Source organism: Callospermophilus lateralis, unplaced genomic scaffold, assembly GCF_048772815.1.
Source record: "Callospermophilus lateralis isolate mCalLat2 unplaced genomic scaffold, mCalLat2.hap1 Scaffold_63, whole genome shotgun sequence".
Lineage (NCBI taxonomy): Eukaryota > Metazoa > Chordata > Mammalia > Rodentia > Sciuridae > Callospermophilus > Callospermophilus lateralis.
In genome coordinates this window covers 12391376-12399647 of record NW_027514713.1, presented here as the reverse complement: position 1 = coordinate 12399647, position 8272 = coordinate 12391376, and the positions used below count along the sequence as shown (strand labels likewise).

Here is an 8272-nt window from a genome sequence, read left to right as displayed (position 1 = left end):
TAAATTAGTGAGGACTACAGTTGGCATTAGAAATTTGGACTATGAGCGAGTATGAGGTTTTTTTGGGGAGTAATGAAAATAGTCTAAAGTAAATTATGATAATGTTTGTAAAGTCTATGAGTGTATGAAAAACCACTGAACTTTAAATGGGTGAATGAATGATACAGTACATATATAATATCTCAATACAGCCATTTCCAAAATGGAAACAAAGACTAATGTTTAATATCCCAGATTCCCTTTCTTGCTCCATATAGCCATGACACTTCCATGCCCCACCTTGGCCAGTGACTTCAGCTTTCCTCCAATAGGGGGCAAAATAGCAGGTTGCCAGGCTTGGAGTACCTCAATAACAAAGCAGGCTCCAGGAGGGACTTAGAGCAAGATAAAACTGATAGGATGCTGGAAGTGTGTGAACAACACACAGAGGTATTCTAACAAATGGTTAAGATTCTGGGATTGAGACAGGGATAAATAAAGCCAAACACATTATAAAACAAGATAATTTTTATATCCAAAGACAACAAAATCAGAGTAAACTACCATCATAATTTCTGTCCTGCCTATCAGTCAGCTTCATTTGACATTTAAATAGTACAGTAACTTAGGGCTGGATGTATAGCTCAATGGTAAAGTGCCCACAAGGCCCTGGGTTCAATCCCACCACACACACACACACACACACACACACACACACACACACAAATTACATTGTAGTCTGATGTAAATATTTAATAATTTAATACTGATTTCATCTAATTTACAATAAAACTGCATTAGGTTAGAGATGAGTCATAAGTGGCATGTGTACAATAGAATATTAAGTCCTCTGTTTCCATAGTCAAAAATCAAGAAACAAAAAGCTTGAATTAAAACAACAACAAAAACAAAAATAAAAACCTTAGAAATATAAATACACTACAATGTATTTAGAGGTATGGAGCTAAATACTAAAATAATGCATTAAAAACAGTATCAGGAAGAGGGAAGGAGATATTGTAAGGGTTTTGCTTTATTTTGCACACATACATGCACACAGTCAATGGGAAATGTTTGCAAATTGTAGAAAGTAATAAAAAATATTAGAAAACATAATAAAAGTAAGATGAAAAAGTAATGCTATTATAAAAATCTTATGTAAATTAGGTTCTCAGTAATATAAGAAATATTGAAGGAATATTGTTATAATACAAAATGTTTTAAGTTACTCACCAGGTATAATATTTAACTTTGTTCTTTCAAAATATGTAGGTAAAATTCCCTCCAAAGATGCCCTGTATTTATTGTGTGCCTCCCCACGCCTCTGACAGAATGCCAATTACCCCTACAAAATCTGTCTGAAACATTAAAGTGTTTCATATTTAGTGCTTTCTACATTAAATATCATTAATCCCTCCATTCATTTACTCAGCAAATATGGAAGAACTTACTAATGGTCAATTCAGGAAAATTTTTTTTAAAAAATAACATGTGACATAAGAATTGCTGTAACAAATTACTTTTCTGGCATTATTTTTTTTTTCTAAATTGTCAACTACTATAAACAGAGAAGTACCAAGCCATTTATCCAGGCTGTGTGATATTTAGCCCTAATCCTGTAAAAACCTGGACTTGATAATCCATCAAGCTATAATATGCACACATATTTGAAGGACATTTTTTTAAAGAAAGAGTGAGAGAGAGAGTGAGAGATTGGGAGAGAGAGAGAGAGAGAATTTTAATATTTAATTTTAGTATTTGGTGGACACAACATCTTTGTCTGTGGTGCTGAGGATCGAACCCGGGCCTCACGCATGCCAGGTGAGCACGCTACCGCTTGAGCCACATCTCCAGCCCCATTGAAGGACATTTTTAAAAGCACTAATCTATAAATATTCTAATTCACTGCTCTCTCACACATACTAAAAATGACTTCACGCAATCACTAACCAGGAGGTAGGTTTTGTATCTCACTGAAAATGTCACTTAATAAATAACCTTTAAATTTAAATGCAAACTATGAATATCATTCATGGATGCCCAAACTTGTCCTTGAAGTCTAAATGGGCAAGGAAGTTAACTAAAAATATCTTTTCTGCCATTAGCACACTATTGCTTTAAACTCCTTGAAAATGAGTCAAAACCTCAAAGTTTTAGCAAGATGTTCTTTCATTTAAAAATCTATATCCCTTTTGATTAAGGGTGTTAAATATGGTTTTGAGATAAGTAATTATTTTAACTTTTCATTCTCAGATTAAGTTCTACCAGCTTTAGGGGAAATCACTTTATATTTAATACTAACTAATCTATTTTTAAAAAGTGGGGTCTTGCTCACAGCCATATTACCCTAGTGCATTGAATATATCTTTTGGCATACACTAGGTGCTCAGATATTTTTAAGATTATCTGATACTGACTTCCATTTAGTCAATAAGCCTCCTTAATTAAAATAAATGCACATTGTTTACATTTCTAGTCTTCCAGGCACTTTACTATGATCACAGAAGGTATGGTAGATAGAAAAATGGTCATCAAAAGATGTCCATATCAGAACCTTTGAATGGCAAAGGATATTATGGTTGCAGATGAAATTAAGGTTGCTCATTAGCTCTCTTTACAATACAGAGATTAACCTGAACCCATATCAACACAAAGAGTCCTATCTCAACAGTCCCAGTAATCACCAGTGTCCTCAAAAAGTAGAAGAGCGAGGCTGAAGAGAAAGTCACAGTCACAAGAAGTGAAAATGAATTCACTGCCCTTGCTGGCTTTTAAGACAGTAGAAACCACGAGTCAAGTTTCTAGAAAGTGTAAAGGCAAATAAATGGACACCTTCCTGGAGGCTCCAGAAAGGAACACAAGCCCTATGGCATCCTGATTTTAGCTCAATGGAACCCAGTTCAGACTTCCAATCTCCAGACTGTTAAATAATGCATTTTGTTGTTCAAGTCACTGTTTGTGCTAAACTGTTATGACATTACTATAAAACTAATACAGTAGATAATCAGCTACTTTCAAAATAACTAAAAGAGAACAGCTAAGTTTTCAAGAAAGGTTCAGCTTTTCACCTCTTACATGAGACTTCATTTGGTATATTCTGTTATTGGAATTTCACCATCTACTTGTTTGAAAAGTAGAATTTTTTTTCATTGTTTTATACTTTGGTTCTAGAATCCCCTGCAACCCCATCCCCTGTCTCATGGAGTGAAGACTTGTTTCCCACCTAGTGGTACTATTTTGTGGCAACATTAGGGAAGTGGGACCTAGTTGGAGAAATTAGGTCACTGGTAGTGTGTCCTTGACAGGTAGATTTGGGACCAGTCTCTCCTTCCCTACCTCTTTCTGTTTCCTGGCCACCATGAGGTGAACAGCTCTGTTCCACCACACACACCAATCAATGATATTCTTCCTCATAAAAGGCCTGAAGTAACAGGGTCAAATGACCATATATTGAGAACAGGAGCCAAAATAAAGGCTACTCCCTTGAGTTTTTCCTTAGGTATTGTTACAACAATGGACAACTGACTACACCATATAGTTTTCTGGCAGGTCAGGGAATATTTCTGTGAAGGAATCTTGTTGTTTTCTTAGTAAGCTGTGACCCAACACTCCTTGATACCTTCACAACATAGTAGTTGTTTTTTTCTCATCGCTTTAGAAAGATCTTTTTATCTGAGTTATCTTTTATTTGTTCATAATTCTAAACATAAAACAGATTTCATAATTTTGTGAGTACCAGTAATATCTTTTGATGTTAATTAATCTTTATCTCTTCATTCAACCAGCACTTACTGAGCTCTTAATATATACTAGCATTATGTCATGCATCTAGAATCTGAACATTGAATAATACCTGGTAACTGTCCTCCAGAAGTTCATGGCATAGAGAAAGAGAAAGACAGAAATGTGTTACAACAAAAATTTAGAAAAGGAATCCACAAAAGGTTATGGGAACTTAGAGGGGGAAATGATGAAATAATAAGAAAAAACTTATTGCAAATTATAAAAAATACTGAGTTATGTATTTATGGGTGAATACCCTGACCTCGTAATTAGTTACTAACCTATGGGGTGGTTACAAGACACATTTGAATGTCTATCCAGGCCCACAACCCTTCTCTGGAAATGACTCCCACCAAGTCCACAGTAAACACCCAGAACTGAAATAACTAAGGGGTACCAATCAGTCTCTCAATCTAGAGAATCTGGAATTAGAATTCAAGGAAGGAGTTTTTCTGTCTTGATGTAGTACACACAAATGACAGACTCAGTGGTCTAGGAGACCGTGTCATGCAGGTATTTGGGGATCAAGGTATAAAGAAGTAGAGAAAGCTGAGAAAGAAAAAGAATACTAAAGCAGAGACTGAAAGCACCTAGTTCTTGCCTGACTTTTCTTGTGAGGTCCTGCCCCACTATTTTCTGTTGTAGAAAGGCATACCTGTGTCCTTAAAATAAAATTTATATTTTGGTTAGAGTCATTTTAAGTTTTTTATTTTCTCTCTTTTTTTTTTCTTGCACAGTGAAATGGTTCTATCTTCAAAAACTAGGTTCCATATTTTCAATAGCCCAGGCCTTTGCCTCACTGAAGCTGTTTCCCCTTTCAAGGAACAGGCAGCAGAAATCATAATAAATGTGCAAATATAAAAGTGTTGGACTATAAATTATCATATAAATGCACAACTTTGAAAACTGGTTATGAAATATTGTTCACAGAGTGACCTCAATTAAAAGCCAAATAGGGGTAGAGTCAGAAAGGCGAGGGGCGCCGGGAGCAGCCGTGTGGGACTCCAGACCGGAGAGCCAGAGGCTGCGCCTTCCCTGCACCGGGACCTTCAGGACACACCAGATCCTCGCGCGCCCCTGTCCCGTGCGAGCTCCCACGATGACCACCACCCTCGTTTCTGCTACCATCTTCGACTTGAACGAAGTTTTATGCAAGGGTAACAAGATGCTCAACTATAGTACTCCCAGTGCAGGTGGCTGCCTGGACAGGAAGGCAGTGGGTACCCCTGCTGGTGGAGGCTTCCCTCAGAGGCACTCTGTCACCCTGCCCAGCTCCAAATTCCACCAGAACCAGCTCCTCAGCAGCCTCAACGGTGAGCCACTTCCGAGATCACTCTTTCTCTGAAGGGGGTGAGCGGCTGCTGCCCACCCAGAAGCAGCCCGGGAGTGGCCAGGTCAACTCCAGCCGCTACAAGACGGAGCTGTGCCGCCCCTCTGAGGAGAACGGTGCCTGTAAGTACGGGGACAAGTGCCAGTTCGCCCACGGCATCCACGAGCTCCGCAGCCTGACCCGCCATCCCAAGTACAAGACGGAGCTGTGCCGTACCTTCCATACCATCCGCTTTTGCCCCTATGGGCCCCGCTGCCACTTCATCCACAACGCTGAGGAGCGCTGCGCTCTGGCCGGGCCCGGAACCTCTCCGCTGACCGTCCCCGCCTCCAGCATAGCTTTAGCTTTGCTGGGTTTCCCAGTGCCGCTGCCACCGCCGCTGCCATGGGGCTGCTGGACAGTCCCATGTCCATCACCCCACCCTCCATCCTGAGCGCCGATGACCTCCTGGGCTCACCTACCCTGCCCGATGGCACCAATAACCCCTCTGCCTTTTCCAGCCAGGAGCTGGCAAGCCTCTTTGCCCCTAGTATGGGGCTACCTGGGGGTGGCTCCCCCACCACCTTCCTCTTCCGGCCCATGTCTGAGTCCCCTCACATGTTTGACTCTCCTCCCAGCCCTCAGGATTCTCTCTCGGACCAGGAGGGCTACCTGAGCAGCTCCAGCAGCAGCCACAGTGGCTCAGACTCCCCCACCTTGGACAACTCAAGACGCCTGCCCATTTTCAGCAGACTTTCCATCCCAGATGACTAAACCAAGGTAGGGAGGGACCCCTCTGCCTCCACTCCCCTCTCCCCACACCCACACCCCAATACCCTCACCTCCCTACCCACCCCATTCCCCACAACCTCTACATTAACAAGGTTAAGCTCAACCCCTTCCCCCAGAACCTTGGATTGCTCCCCCTCCCTCTTTTTACCCTCCTAACATAAGGACAAGTCAATTTGTCAGTAGCTTCCTCTGGCTTGAAACCCCTCGCTCAATTTTATCGCCCACTCATCGCGCATAACAGACAAGTCCCATATATGTTAGTAGATGCCTTTTTTTCCCCCAGCTTAAGCCTTAAGTGCCAAATCACAAAATAAAAAGCAGTACAGTTTACAGAAGCAACTTAGTGCCCTGTTATCTAACTTTGTCACTGTGACTACATTACCTCTTCAGCGCCAAAGGGCACCCGTGGGCCTCCCTGAGCCTCTGCCCATGGGAGGGGGAGGGGGGAGACCCAGAACCAGCAGCTCCCCCGACTGACGACACAACTGCACCTTCCCTTCCTTCAGTCTCCCACACACTTCCTCCTCTTCCAGTAGAGAGTTGCCCCCTCCCTTAGGAGAATTGTTGCTGGACTTGGGTTTTTGGGGAAACTTGTCTCCACATTGAAAATCTTTTTTTTTTTTTTCATCCCAACCCGAACCCCTGTTGACTAATCTTGCCTGGGTTTGTGTAGGTCTGCAGGAAGGAAGGCTGAAAAAGCAGATGAAGCTTTTGATATAAGTGGAACTTTTGTGACTTAATCTTTTTTTTTCTTTTTTTTAAAGTGGGGAGGAAGGGGAAGCTAGATGGACTATGAGAGACTTGATTTTGATGCTAAAGTTCCCCAGTTCATATGTGACATCTTTAAAAAAAAATAACAACAAAAAAAAAAAAGAGAGAAAAGCTAAAAAAAAAAAAAACCATGTAAGGGGTGAGCAGTTAATGGTATTCATTCCACATACAATATCTGTGTAAAACGATTTCCTGTAGAAGTAGCTTTAATGGTTTTTGCTCTAGAATACCCTAGGTTGACCCTTAGAGCACTCATGCCATGCTTTTTTCCCTGGGTTTTAAACTTCATATAACTTTCAGAAATTGGAGAGCAAAAATTTTGCTTGTCACTGCACATCAATATAAAAAAGCTTATTTAACTTATCAAAACGTATTTATTGCCAAACTATGCTTTTTTTTTTGTTAATTTTGTTCATATCTATCAGGATGAAAAAATCCATAGAATATATTCTTTTATGTTAAATTATGATCTTCATATTAATCTTAAAATTTTGTGGCGTGTTTTTTTTTCCTTTTTTTCCACAGTTTTAATATATTATTCTTCAACAACATTTTTTGGTAACTTTACACTTTTTTTGGTTATTTTATTTTAAAAAAATGAAAAATTAATTTTAAAAAATGCGAAAAAAACTGTTGGATTATTTATTTTAGAAATTCCCCCCATTGTGTTGGACTGCAAATTGAGTTTCTTTCTCTTTAGGCCTTTCACAGGTAGGACTGAGAATGTATGTAAAAGTTCTGTGACAGTATAGAAGGAAAACGACTTTATGTATAGCTTCTAAAAGGGGGAAAAAAAAGAGAGCAACCCTTTGATTTCCACGTGCCCATCTCAAGACATTCTGCTCGCAGATGTGAGGTTCTGGATTCCAAGTTTGGAGTTTTCCAATGTTAGTGTAAACAGAACTGGCGCACACACACATTAAGATGAATGTAATTATTATTCCTCTTGCTGGTCACTACTGTCGCTTTCTATTTCTCTTTCTTTGTGTGAATTTATTTAAAAGAAAAAAAACTTTTTGTAACGACTATTTGCAGTTTAAAATCAATAAACCCCGTTTTCCAAGAAAAAAATAAATAAATAAAAGCCAAATAGAAGGATTTCTTCAGCAAAAAAAAAAAATAGTAAGGAAAAACCTCAAATTAAAGTGGGCCATGCTTCAAAGAAGTCTCTGTATTCAACTCAGAGATTAGTTCAGCTTTGGCCATTTCATAATGTGCAAGAGAGATAGAAAGGCAATAACAGCAGGAAGAGAAAGAACCAACCCAGAACTATGGTGTGACGGCACATTGGAAAGGATTTTATCATCTCCCCAAAATGCCATATCTTGCTATTAAACCATGCTGCATTGAAGAGTCTACTAAAGATGATCTCCTTTCAATAGGAAATAGAAAGGACATTTGAGAGAGCATTCTTAAACTAGGGAAAGCAGGTTTTTCTATACAGAACAGTGAAAGAGGACCTATGGCAGACATTCTACTTGCTGTTTTTTACCAAGAATCTATGCAATGATACAGTTCACTGTTGCTGTTTAGGGGTTACTTTCTTATCTCCTCCTCTGAGGTCACTGATAGTTTATCTGCACAAAGAGAAAACAAAAAAATAGTACCTTAGTTTGTATTAGTTCCTAAATAGCATTT

At 39.6% G+C, this 8272-nt stretch overlaps 1 pseudogene; it reads left to right on the top strand.

Moving 5' to 3' along the window:
* Positions 1 to 4861: 4861 nt before the first annotated feature.
* On the top strand, positions 4862 to 5845 carry LOC143389596 (mRNA decay activator protein ZFP36L1 pseudogene; annotated as a pseudogene).
* Positions 5846 to 8272: the final 2427 nt, after the last annotated feature.